The sequence below is a fragment of the Rhineura floridana genome, chromosome 6, assembly GCF_030035675.1.
Source record: "Rhineura floridana isolate rRhiFlo1 chromosome 6, rRhiFlo1.hap2, whole genome shotgun sequence".
Lineage (NCBI taxonomy): Eukaryota > Metazoa > Chordata > Lepidosauria > Squamata > Rhineuridae > Rhineura > Rhineura floridana.
The window spans coordinates 42,916,987-42,931,002 of NC_084485.1; the positions used below are offsets into that span (position 1 = coordinate 42,916,987).

Here is a 14,016-nt window from a genome sequence, read left to right on the forward strand (position 1 = left end):
GTTGAAGAACGGGGGGGGGGGGGGAGAGAGAGAGACCTGGGATGTGTATTCTGTAGTAGTATCTGCTGTGCATTAGATGTGAATGCAAATGCACAGGGTGGAGCAGTCTCCTGCTGCACAAAGGATATGTTGTTTCCTTTCTGTCTCCCCCCCTTTAAAAAAAATTAGAATAAATGGGGGAGAGATCAAAGGCTTTTTTGAAGCTGCGTTAGGGGCTCATAATAAATTCATGACCCTCCCCACCCTCTGCCTGTCTCTGGCATGACGCTGTTCAGTGGATATTTTTAGCTTTGATTTCTTCCCTGGTGCAGGATCTTGAAGGGAGCTGCATTTTGGCAGATGGAGAGCCATTTCATTACAGGGCGGGCGGGGGAGGAGAAAGCCAAGAAGAACCCCATTGTGCATTTTAAGGACACCTCCCTTTGTAATAGACTAATCTTGTTTGTTGCCGATAGTGCCACGATTGGCTTGGAGGCAGTCAGGTATGAGACCATCAATGCTGCTGTTTGTAGTGAAGCATGTGAGGTTGGGGTGATGTGAGCTTTTGAAGGCAGAGGGTGAAACAAGGCTGCCAACACCCCTCACTTTTCTATCGGGGGTCTGAAATTTGGAAAGTGGCTTTATGTTGGTGCAAATGAGAAGAGGCAGAGAGGAGGACGAAAGGGCGTTTTTGGACATTTCTGAAACTACTGTGTGGGGATGATGGATCTGAATGAACAATGGAAACAATTAAAGTGCTCTAATTAGATGCACTATTGATCTGGCACCATTTCTGCTGGCAAGAGTTGCTCTCAGTATTGGGTAGCATGGCATGCTGCTGCCAGGCCTAGACTGGGTTTCTGTGGTTTCTGTTTTTCTCTCCCTCACCCGGGCCTTGGATACCTTACAACAAAAAGGGGGTGCCAATCCTTGTAGTCTGTCTTTAAAAAGGGCTTCTGTTGTATTGCATCAGCACAAATATTTGTTTCTGCATGCTAAACATATCCTCTACCCCTGAGTCATGGCCCTTGATCTATCAAGTTCTTCTTTTTAAGAAAATTGGGGTGGTGCCCATTGGGACTGAGAGGGAGGAAGGCAGAGAGGCTAACAGTAAATGAAGCCAGAGCCAATGATAGCCAGAACCAACTAATTCTAATTTTGTCCCCATCCTCCTCCCTGCTGAGTTCATAAAGGGCAGCACTGAGATTAAGGAAGGTGACAGGCAGTGCCTTCCCCTGGACTTGATATCTGTGGGAAGACCGGCTGGCTGAGGGCAAAATGAAGTTGGTGGGGGCAGTGCCCTAAGGGACCAGTGTCCACTGGATTGGACAGCATTGATCTCTTTTTCTAAACTGTCTGAATGCCCACGTGCACACACAGGTGCAAGCACCCCCCCACCCATCTATGCAGGCCAAAGATACTTTGCTGCCTGAGATGGACAAGATGGGGCTCCCCCTCTGCCCAATTCCATGTCAAGAATCTGAGGAGTTGTAGTGGTAATGGAACAATATCCTCCACTGTACTTGAAGGCAGGAGGTTTGCTGGGGAGACTCTGGAGGAATGGCAGGGGCTGCTTCTGCTGCCTCTAGCAATTGTCACCTGAGCCCTTTGCCTCATTCTGCCTGATGATAGGGCCAGCCCTGTGCATCATCTGTCTGTGAGATGCCTTGTTTAAATTGTGAACAAGACAAGGAACAAACCATTTAAATACATTGTGACTGGATGAATTACCACTGCAAGGATGACGGTGAGCAAGCCATGTCTAGAGGGTGTATATTTCTTTGTTTATGTATTGGTTTATTACATTTCTATCCCACCTGTCCTCCCAAGGAGTGGAAAGTGGCATACATTGTTCTCCCTGCTTCCATTTTACTCTTACAACAAGAGGTAGGTTAAGCTGAGAGCTAGTGACTGGCCCAAGGTCACCCAGTGATCCCCATGGCCATATGGGGATTTGAACCCTGGGCTCCCAGAACTTAGTCTGACACTCTAACCACTACATCACACTGGCTCTGTTGAGCACATGCCTGCCAGCGATGGTCCAACATGATGAGGTATGAGTTGGAGGTATTGACTGACGCACATATTAAAAAAAAGGACCATATGCTAAAATATTCCAAATGATCTCATTTTTACCAGTGCTGGCCAGGAATTTAGTTTGGTGTTGCTTTCCCCATGAGGGAGACAATTTCATTTGAAATTTTTTTAAGTGTTCATTCTGTCAGATTTTCCACTATGTTTGCAAGCTTGTCATTGAGTCGGAGGGTGAGGCATCCATGCAGCAGAGCCAAATGCAGTATTTAATTGTTCAGACAAAAAACAACAAACCCTCAAAGACTTTACGGAACTCTCTCGTACTTCTGGTCAAAATGGTTTTGTTTCCCATCCTGTCCATTGAAATGATGTTGTACCTGCAATACAACGCTGATACAAATCTATGAGAGTGCAGTTTAGGGTAAACTTTTTCATTTTGAGGAAAGCTGAGGGTTCTGCATGTGTCAGATTCTGACAAATCCTGAGCTGAGCTGGAGAGATGGGTGTCAGAGGCAAAGCAGGTTCCCTCCAAATTACTTTGACCTGAACCTGGGTCCTTCTGAATCTTTGTAGGTGAGCCAGAGATTAGGAGCCAAACCTGCAAAAATGGCAAGCGGTAGTACTGGAAGATAGCTGGTGTATTGTTAATTGCAGGTGGATACGGGATAAAGCAGCTCATTCAGCCACCCTAATGAGATGTGGAAGTAGGATAGGAAGAGCCTTTAATTTCCTTCAGAAACTCCCGTAAGCTGTTACAGGTGTTGGGGTATCACTGAAGTACAGCTGAGGGAAGATGGAGACCCCCATTCCATTCAGAGGAGCTTAACACCTCTAGGCTTCTGCGGGGAGGAAGGGCAGAATATAAATCAAATAATAAATACATAAATGACATTAAACTTGCATGAAGATGGGGAAGGGGAGGGATATGTTTACTAAAAAGATGCATACTTTCCCTGATGTACACTTATGGCAAAAATTGGTTGGTGTGCTCCTTATGAATATGTGCATGGTTTGGCTTGCCCTATACAAATAATGTCTGAAGACATAAAGGCATACATTAACTAGCCATATGCATGCAAGAGAAAATGCTCACACCTATACAGGTCTGGTGTTGGAATAGTGTTAGTGTAAGAGGTCACCAACCGTTTTGGGTTGCTGGGTCCATTTTGTATTTTGAAGAGAGTGTTGTGGGTGCCACTCACAAAATGGCTGTTGTGGGAATCTGACACCATAGTTGCCACATCTAAAAGATGGGGCCACAAAATCTTGCAGACATTCTTCTGCCCCTCACCCAGTCGGCTGCCCCATCAATGAGGGAAAAAAGACACATCAGCCACTACCACACTCACTCACAGAGAGAGAAGCTCTTTGCACTTTTCTTCAGAATGGAAGAGAGGGAAGGTGTCCACTCTTGGTAGCTAGTGAAATGTGGGCATTTTTATGGTGGCCTGCTCACTGTAGGAGAAGCCAAGACAGTGAAAATAGGAGCTGAGCAGAATAGAAAATGGTCTCTTGTGCACTTTGGATTTTTGAGGGAATACTTACTGAGACCTTGCCTGGGTGCCATGGAAGGTACCGGCAGGCAGACTGGCACCCGCGGGGCTCATGTTTTCAACCTCAAAGCATAATTTGATGGCTGTCACTCATTCTTCCTCTAGCTTGCTTGGGGTGATGAGGTACAGTGTAAGGACTGACTGGTGTGTATAAATGGCCAAGGTGGAGTTTCAGTGGTATATCCCAGCCTTTCCCAACTAGTGGGCCACCAGATGTTGTTGGACCACAATCCCCATGTTTCCTGACGATTGGCAATGCTGGCTGAGGCTGATGGGAGTTGTGGTCCAACAACATCTGGTGGCCCACTAGTTGGGAAAGGCTGATCTATCCTATGGTCACCTTATCCCCCATTTAGCTCAGTGGGGGAATCACCACTGACTGTTGGCCATGGGAGATGGAGTCAACAACAGGCTCCACAGCCCTGCTTACAGTTGCCTGGCAGCTCATCCCTACCTATAATTGTAGATAAAGTTGTTCTGGATTGCAGATCACCTCGGTTATCTCCTACCTCCCTAGCTCTATCTCTTTATATAGCCTTCCTCCGCTAGCAACACAGGAAGCTGTCTTATACTGAGTTATATTAGTTCATCCAGCTCATAAGAAGAACCTGTTGGACCAGACCAATGGCCCATCTAGTCTAGGATCCTGTTCTCACAGTGGCCAAGCCGATGCCTATGGAAAACCTGCAGGCAGGCAGCATTGTCTAAGCTCAGTATTGTCTATTCTGACCCAGCCTTACCTGGAGATGCCAGTGATGGAACCTGGGACCTTCTGCATGCAAAGCAGATGCTCTTCCATTGAGCTATGCCCCTTCCCCCATCAGATGATATTTATGGATCTTGTGGTGACATTTCCTGAGAAGGAAGGCGAGTCTTTCTCCTCTCCAGCCCGCATAAGTCTTGGATACAGTAGATGGCCTCTGCAGATCCTGTTAGCTAATTTTACCTTGTGGGGAAATTCCACTGAACAAAACAATATGGCCTAATGCATTTTCTTTCCTGCATGGGGAAAAAACCAAAAACATTTCAGGGTATCTGAAACCAGAGATGGGGAAGTTGTGGCCCTCCTGATCTTATTGCATTAAAACTGCCAGGTGAGGCTGATAGGAGCTGTATCCAACAGCATCTGGAGAGCATCTCTATCCCTGGTCTAAACTGAACTCACTCAAAAGGCGATTTCCCACTGTGCTTTGTCCTCCTACCAATTAGGCAGGTGCATTGAGGAGCTGAAAAGAAGGAATAACTAGATTTCTCAGCAGTTCCGTGCAATTTCTAGGAGAACATACCTGGGCCGCTGCTTACCTCTGTGGCTTTATAAAGACTATTTTATCTTCTCTTTTCTTCTTAAATAAACAAATTGAACTACAGATTACCTTTTTTTCCCTCTAGTGGGGTAAATATATTCCATAAAGCTTACAAGATGCTGTTCCCTTCTCTACCAGCTCCAAATAGCAGCACACACTGCACTTAAAACAGAGAGTAATACTGAATAAACATATCTATTTTGACACAATTACTTTCCAATTGGCTTCTGTATGTATATTTTTGGGTGCAAGATTGCAAGGCTTTGAACCCACTTTTAGCAGGGCAAATGCATCCATGAGGACTAAATTCTCTTAACTGAATTCACAATCAAGGCAGTGTTTTGGAAAAGAATTTTCATGGCCCTTGGAAGTTTTCTGAGCATTTCTGACTCTGGATAAAGCAGGTTAAATAGTTAGGGATGCTAAAATCCCCTTGGAAAAAGGTGATACTGAACTTGACTCATGCATGCAACCACTTTTCCCAGGAATGAAGCCACAAAAGATAAAGATGGAACTTGTTCATCAGGAGTACAAACACTTCAGTGCAGATCTACAGCTTGGTTGTACCTCTGTTTCATATTGGTGCAAACTGACCTATGTCACTTTTATCATACAGTGTATCAGTTGTGTATTCACTGCCCAGTGATGGATAACTGGATTGTGGGGTACAGACGGCAAAGGCTGCTGTGCTGGTATCTTGTCTGTGACCTGAATTGGTGTGAAATCATCTTATGCCATAGGTGTGTTTGCATATTAAATTCAATGGGGGTACGATCTGTGAACACAGATAGTTGAATTGTACACTCATACAGTTATTAACATATAATGTTCAATGAGTGTACAGTGTGTACCTGTGTACAAAATAGCTGAGCTGCACAAATCAAGAAGTGTATACTCTTTTACACAAACACTTCTACATGTGTAGAGATGCCTTGTGCCGTTTTCACTGTAACATGAACAAGCCATGTGTCTTTCCTGCTTCAAGAGATAAAGGTACCCAAAGCCTCCATTCCACTCCTCTCCTTGCTTTCTGCTATCTAAAAGCAATGGCAGCACAGATACAGTTGCAACTGAAGGTGTTTTTAAAAGGGTGGATATTGAAATCTAAGTAACATTGAATATTTATAGATGGCATCTTTATTTGTATATTGTCTTTGATTTATGAAAGGCAGCTAACAACTGAATTTTTTAAAAAATACCCCCAAAGTAAAAAATAAGCAACTAAACCACATTAAAACTGAACCAACCATTGATGCAATCCAACTTGGTACCAATGTATCAATCTGCCCCAAAACGCCTGAAGTTACCATGTATTGCTTCTTACCAGATGACAAACACTAACACTACTAGAGCTAAGCAAGCTTCTTTGGAAGGGTATTCCAGAGCAATGGTGCTGTGACTTAAAAGGTCCTGCCAAACAGCTGGTGGAAGGATATGTGCAGGAGAGAAGGAACATATAGGAGGAGGTGGTTTTTAAGGTAATCAGGCCCCAGATTATTTAGGGTTTTAAAAGTAAGAACCAACATTTTAAACTGAGCCCAGGAATGAATCTGTAACCAGTGTAGATGCCACAATACCAGAAATATGTACTGCTTCCTGCCTAAAACCATATGATTGGTTGCTGAGTTGAACCAATGTTTGATGCAGTGGCTGCCTCCTTTGTGAGTGGCAAACTTTGTGAGTGGCAATAGGATTGCCCCGAAAATGAGACCATCAAGAAACAAGATAGTGGTATCAACATACTTGAGAGAACCCCGACCTTTCTAGAAATACAAAAAATATTTAGGAAAAAACCCAAGGGGGGGGGAGGCAAAAATCTTCCAAAACAGTCCACTGAGGACTGAGCATGCTCAGTGTTCACAGAAAGCTAGAATGGCATATCCTGGGAAAGGGCTGGAACCTTGAACAGAGCATGCTGTACAGTGATATTTTATTGCAAGTCCCATTTGTTCTCACTGAAATTCTAAATGCAAGCCCGTTTCACAAATTTGAAGTGATTAAAATCTACTGTTTTTGTTGTTCCTAAGCCTTGTAGTAGTTGAATAAATTGGTCTGTTGGGAGGAGGGATTTTACACTACCAGGACAGGATTTCTTGGAGTAAGTTGGTTTGTACAAGTTTATCACAGCTTGCTTTCCCCTCGTATATGGCATGTAGTTGAGGACAGCATTAAAGATTTAGGCTGCAATCCTATCCTTTGAGAGTAAACCACATTGAACTCATTACGACTTAATTCTGAATAGATAGGAATAAGATTTGTGCTGCTAGGCTTGTACGTTATTGGAATAGAGGATGGTACTACTTAAAAGTAGCACCACAGCTGCCTGGTTTAGAGCAGGAGCTCTGTTAACATAACAGTGGGTTGTTTCCATTACTGCAAGAATGTCTGTGCAATGGGACTTCCTCTCCCTGTGCTCTCCAATCTGTTTTAGGCATTCCCCCAACCCTTCAGAGCAGATTTGGGGTTGTGGGGAGAGAAAGTCCCATTGCACAGGCAGAAGTCTTTGTGCTGATGGGATGACTTTGTTGGATACAACCCATTGTTCTTTTGCGTCAGTTTATCTGAGCACAGTTTGTAAAAATAACAGATTTTTTTTTTAACGGATGTGATGATATAAGCTAGTTCAGCCTTTCCCAACCAGTGTGCCTCCAGATGTTGTTGGACCACAACACCCATCAACCTCAGCCAGCATTGCCAATGGTCAGGAAAGATGGGAGTTGTGGTCCAACAACATCTGGAGGCACACTGGTTGGGAAAGGCTGAGCTAGATCAAGGGTAGCTAACATGGTGCTCTCCAGATGGACTACAACTCCCATCCTGATCGCTGGTCATCCCGGCTGGGAGTTGTAGTCTAGCAGCATTTGGAGGGCACTGTGTTGACTACTCTTGATCTAGCTTATAAATACCCCTTGTTGCCTGCCCCTGAGCTAGCCTGTTGCATATATGAGGAATTACAGTTATGAGTAATTTATTTACTATTACTGTGCATATTTGAGTTTCCCTATATGGTAAAAGGTTATTAAATTACATGTTAGTATAACTTTGCTGGGGGCAATGTTGTTCAAGGTCTTCATTAGCAGTTTGCTGTGATGTAATTGTGCCATCTCCCCCTCCCCTTTTTTGTTGCTGTAACAGGCTTGTTGAAACAGCGAAGCTCATGAGGAATAAGAAGTTGAAGAGTCAGGCAACATGTAACCTGTTAGCTGAACCGTAGCTGTTTGTATTGCAAGAGTTTTGCCTGTGTTTTAAAACTGCCAGCCACAATTGCAGTCAAAAGTAGGGTTTCTTGTGGATTTACATTTTGAAGCTATTTATTGTGAGTGATAAGCTACTTTTTTGGCAAAGTCCCTGAAGTGGCATACAATAAAATATTGAAACACAATAAAAATACAATGGGTATAAAATTGTCACAGTAAAATGAGAATAGCAAGAGAGGAAAACAAAACCCCAGAAAGAGAATTTGCAAGAAGGAAAGTGTTTTCTGCAAGATACTACCTGTCACTTGTTGCTGCCATTTCCTGAACATTCTTATGAAGATCACACAAATGAACTGCTGTGTCTGATGTGTTGAATTGATTGTTGTTCTGCGGCTGTTGTAGTATTGTAGAAATGTTGTTACAGGTGTATTTTAAGTACTTGTCCTTGCAGTGTATGTTGCCATGTTTTTACAATACACTTGGCAGACTTTGCTTCTAAAGATGTAGAACTGGAATATCAGGAATTTCTAGGTTTGCCATTGATCAAATGACTTGCACTGCACCTGCCCTTTGTTTGCTCTTGTCGATTCTAGGTTATGTTGGTTCCCGCCCCCGTTTTAATGTACTGACACTTATAGCTGGGGTGATGTTTTACAATTCTGTGCACATTCAGAATTTGGTTCATTCTGAAAATTATTTTAGTTTAAAGCAAGTTTCTAGCCACTTTGGCTACAGAAATAAGCTTCAATGGGTATGGACAAAGTCTAGTGGAATTTCAGAAGGTGAGTCTGAATAAAATTTCCAGTAGCCAAAAGTGGAACTTCTGTGTTTGGCACAATTTTGTTTTGGCCATTTTCTGTGGTGAGCAAAAGCAGAATAAATGATCCAGAACAAATGAATGTATGTAGACATATGTAGTTTGCATAAGGAGCTGCTGCAGAATTTATTTTGCAGATTTTTGTGTTACAGTAGTGCAGAATTTTTCACTCTTTTAAAAAAAAACACGAAGGACACAGACTACACTGTTTCTGCCTTTGGTAATTTAAAAAGGTTCTAATTGACTGGGAAAATGTAGCCACTTGCATTTAATATCAAACTAGTAAGGCATTCTGTAATAGGTTACTTATGCATTTATTCTCCTGAAAGCATGTACGATTCCCATAATGAGTGCAGATAAAGTATAGTGGTGCAGCACCTGTAACCGAGTTCTTCACTTGTTCACACAGAACAGTGGTGGACCTCAAGACAAGGACCTAATCTAGTCCTCAATCAATTTTTTCCGGTCTCCTTAGGCACGGTGCTAAAGAGTGGCCAGGTTGAACCCTGGCTGAGGGCCCCTGTGGCCCAGAGGGGACCCTCCTTAGGGTGGGAGGGTAGTGCTCCCATTCTGTGATCCACAGCACCATAGGCTCCCAACCCTGCTGCAGATTGCAGAGAGGGAAAGCTTCTAGGCACCCCCCCCATACAACCACCGAGGCCCATGATGCCCACTGTCTCTCCCATTGTGGTGAATGCTGTGTGCATACCTCTCATCAACCAAGATGGTGGCCAAGGCTTCCCTAAAGGGCTGATGCCCCTGCCGCCATCTTGATTGATGGCAGCATGTGCGCACCTGTAGTATGCATGTATACTATCAACCAAGATGGTGGCAGACACATCAGCCCCTTAGGGAAGCCTCTGTTGCCATCTAGATTGATGGCAGGCATAAATGAGCAGTGCGCCCAGCATTCACTGCACTGGAAGAGGTAGGCGTGCATGCTGGCAGGCACTGTGGGCCCAGAGCAGGCTGGTGCCCAAGGGCCCAGTCATGCCTGGCACCAGCCCTGGGTCTCCCAAAACTCCACCCATTTTGGTGATGGTAGCAAAAAGAAAATAAATAAAGCAAACCCATTTCTGGAGTGGTCAGAGAGGATTAAGCTTGTCTGCCCTACCAAGCACTGATGGGGATGCAAATTGCCCCCTCCCTGGAATTAGATCAATAATTTCATGACTGGGGAGGGAACTGATAGCCACTTTTCTCAGCATGGATCCCCTATGGAGGGAAGGCAGTATTTATTTGTATGTGTGTAAGAGATAGTGGGGTGGCCACACCCACTGCTGGCATGTGGCCACAGCAGTGTCTGGCATGGGTGAATGAAGCTCTCTGGCTAAAATAGGTTAATTACCCCAGATATAGAAGATGCCACTTGAACAGCTGCAGTTTTGTCTTGTATGGTGTTTTGTAAGTAGTAGCCACGGTTCTTGCTACTTTGGGTTGATACCAAAGTCTCTGTTTCATTTAGATAGGCTCCAGATATCCAAAACTTAGGTTGAATGAACTTGGATTTCACAGCTGGAGCTTGCAACAAAAATGTACCATTTCAACCCAAATAACGGATCTTAATTTACTTTTCATAAATTTATACTGAGAGAAATACGTTTGCAGAACTTGAATTTTAGAGATTGGGAAGTAGGTTACAGTAATAAAAGAGGAAGGAGGGCCAAACTGCTTTGTGAACAGGAGATGGCAGTACAAGAAATATGCCGAGAAAGGTGAACAGATCATGGTCGCACTTGGGAAAGATGAAAGCAAGCTGTTTTCCTTAATGTAGTATTATATACAGGAGGTCATACCAAGGTAACCCTTATGGCTAAGGATTTATTGGTGAAAATCTACACTGTTCTGATCTTTTATCAATATCCTATAATGGTGGCTATTTTAGAGCTGTGTATAGACAGAATGAGGAAGTGCAACCCGGCTAACAGGAGCATTTCTTCTTTGTTGTCCTTGTGTAAATGTTCTCCTTTCCCTCCACAGAAACAAAAATACAGACTAATGTGAAAAACAGGCCATTGTAGAATGTTGATGTTAAACTGATACAGTTGCAGATGGAAGTGATGATTCTGTAAGCTACCTTTTGCGGCTTAAGTCCAAATCTAGATCCTTATGGCTTCTGCATCAGCATCTGTAAATGAACACTGCTTGCCTTGCAGAATGCTTGGGTGCTGGCTGGAGCAGCAGTGGTGAAGTTATTATATATATATAATGAGAAGATAATGGCACACGGGACAGATGGCTCTAAAATTAGCATGTGTTTAACAATTCCTTGTGCAGGCCACAAAAAGTATCCATTTCATTTCTTGAGAGATTGATTGTTTCCCCAGGATTGGCTTTAGTAAATACATACGTGTATTGCTTTCATATATAAGTCTGATAGTGAATGTACACAGAGAGCAGATTGGCTGACTGAAGAAAGTGCTGCTGCAGCATTCATCTTTGTCAGTGAAAAGATGCATGTTTATATACTACATGGTACGAGTGAATTTTCTTGGTTGTAGTAAATACAGGGCGGTTCAATATGCAATAGCTGTAGCATTGTGGTTATAATACTGGCTTTCTGTAACAAATGTATAAACTGTGAATGACAGATGCACTTAAATAATGGTAAATGTCTGGGAGACCAGATTGGGTGATGGTTTCCCAGTGCATGTACGTGGATGTTCAAGGATGTATATCATTCAGACTTTCCATGTGTGATGCAGGAAACACGGGTCCCTATGGTAAATATACAGTTGTCATATATTGCATGGAACTGCTTCCAGTTTGCGGCAGGGGCGGAGAACTGGATCGGGCTGATGGGCCAGATCCTTAACTCCCCCACCTCCCAGAGGCTAAGTTTGATAGGTGGTTGGGGCTGCCTGCCTGTGAATGACTTTCTGTCACAATGAGATCAGATGTCCTGCTTCAAAGGCCACAAAATCAGCTGATTGGCAGTGCTTGCGTAGAGTCTCATGTGGCACTTGGAAGGCCCAACAATCAGCTGATTGGCAGGGCTTCAAAGCACCACACACAACTTTGTGCAGGGCTTTGCAGGTGCCTCTGTACAGCCTGCAAAACTCTTTTTGACCTAGTCACAAACCTCTTTTACTTGCCCTACACCTGACATCATATATGCCAGGAGGGTATGGAATGGTCAAAATGGCCTTGTGCGCCATATGGGGAGGCCTGGCTGGCGTAATTAGGTCCATAGACCAGAGGTTCTCCACTGCTGGTTTACAGTGTTTAGGTAGCAGAAGAAATTTCTGATCTTGGAAAGTAATAGGAGGCAGCTTAACAATGCCAATTTCTGTAGATGGCACAATTCTGATCTTTTCAGGGAAAGCATTAAAAAAATCTTCCCCTTTCATTTTTTTCTCCCTTAGTGTCTGAACAGTGCTTGAACGGAGAAAAAATAGCCCAAGACAGCAGCTGGAGACTGGGTGAGTTTTCTTCCTAAGCGTTTAATTGCTGTTTTCTCAAACCCATCACTTGTGCTTCTTTGAATGGAAGTTGACGAATAAAAAAGGTTGAATGGAGTCTTCTATCATTTTTTAAAAAACAGCTATCCTCTCATATTTATTTGTTTCCTGGTGTACTTCCTCTGCAAGTGCTTAAAAGGCATTAGCTTTTAAAACCTACAAAGCATCCACCTTGGTTGTCTTACCTGCAAGCAGCATCAAGCTTCACTAGGCATTAAAACAGAGTTGCCTGCATGTTGTATCTTAATTAACTTAAGAGGTACACGTGGCAAGAGGCCAAATGCAGCTGCAGCTTGCAGCCAGTGCTTTAGAAGTCTTACTTTTGCAGTGCTAAAAATGGCAATATGAAAAAAGCAGCCATGTTTCTGCTTTGGAGAAGAGGCTGGTACAAGGATTCACTGGTTCAGCATCAGACAGTGTACTCTGAATGTGGACCATTCTGGTTTTCAGCTTCCTAATTGAAAATATTTTTGTCCTAGGGATTATCTGTTGCACTCATGTAATTTCAGTGGTTGTGAATGTTTACTATGCAGGTGATCTTGGTCTTTGTTCATGGCTGGAGGGTGGTTCAGTCCCCTGGTGCACTTTTTTAAAATCTGGCCCTGCTGCAATCTTGTATAAGCAGGGTAGGATCTAATATTAAGAGCAAAAGGAGTGCACAGGTGAGGGGAAGTGAACCCTTTCCCCTTCTTGAAGCTTGTATCTCAACAGTTTATTACCAGAACTCCTTTCCCTCCCCCTCCCCCTGCCCCGCCCAGAGAGAAAGATTTATGGGAGTCAGGAAGGGGCTGCAAGAAGGATTGCATGCATGCCTTTCTACTCTTAAAATTGGCCTTGCCACCCTCCCCCTTCATGCTGGTTAAACCCTGGTCTGCCCTGCCTTGGGCTGCTGCAATTACATGCAATGTGAAACTGAGTTTTGTGGATAGGCTTCCAGCTGATTCTTACGATATTCATTGCTTTGAGCATGAATGCTTGTATAATTCAGAAATCCCGACCCAACCAATCTGACCCCATGTACCACCTCCTGCTGTGCCACTATAGTGTCTATTTATGACACATCTTGGTGGTCTTCCATCATAGTGGTGGCTGGTGGCTATTTTGTACAGCTGACTGCAAGAAACATATGTTAGATGTCCACAGAACAGAATGAAGGGTAATAATTCAGACTATACACATGATGAAGTTTTGGGGTGATAACAATCAAGTCAACAGATGTGCACAGATCCATGCATGCACATATGCACTTGGACAAATATGCATATGCCAAAATACATTTCCAAGATAAACTGTCTTAAGAAATGCCTATTCCACCCCTTTCCAGCACAGTTCCAGGCATTGGTGTTTAAAGAGTTGTGTATGCTTTCCGTGCTTTCCATGTTTTTTCTAGAAAATCTGATATCACTGTTGTGTACGCTGCACAACATGTTTTGCTGCATAGGTGTGGATTGGGATAGAGCATGGCACTTTCCTCAAAGAAGGTCCATGCTTCATGTGATAGTTGTTTTCCATGATAATGGGTGTGTTCTGTGGCTAATATGCAAAATATGAACAACAAAAGCAGACCCTTGAATGCTTGTTTCCACCTGCCTTATATGCCTAATCAGCAAACATGATTGCAGCATAAAGTGTGGAGCTGCTTATTGATACAACTTTTCCCCCTTAGGTAAA

The 14,016-nt window shown here is 43.5% G+C and overlaps 1 protein-coding gene across 15 annotated transcripts in view; it reads left to right on the forward strand.

The window, feature by feature from the left end:
* The window catches only part of EPB41L1 (erythrocyte membrane protein band 4.1 like 1), a 231,146-nt gene that overhangs the window by 10,762 nt on the left and 206,368 nt on the right, over positions 1-14,016 (forward strand). For all 15 annotated transcript variants that reach the window (XM_061631572.1, XM_061631565.1, XM_061631571.1 and 12 more), the window contains exon 2: positions 12,250-12,306. The gene's annotated coding sequence lies outside the window, so the exon portion shown is untranslated. The remainder of the gene's footprint in view (positions 1-12,249; positions 12,307-14,016) is intronic.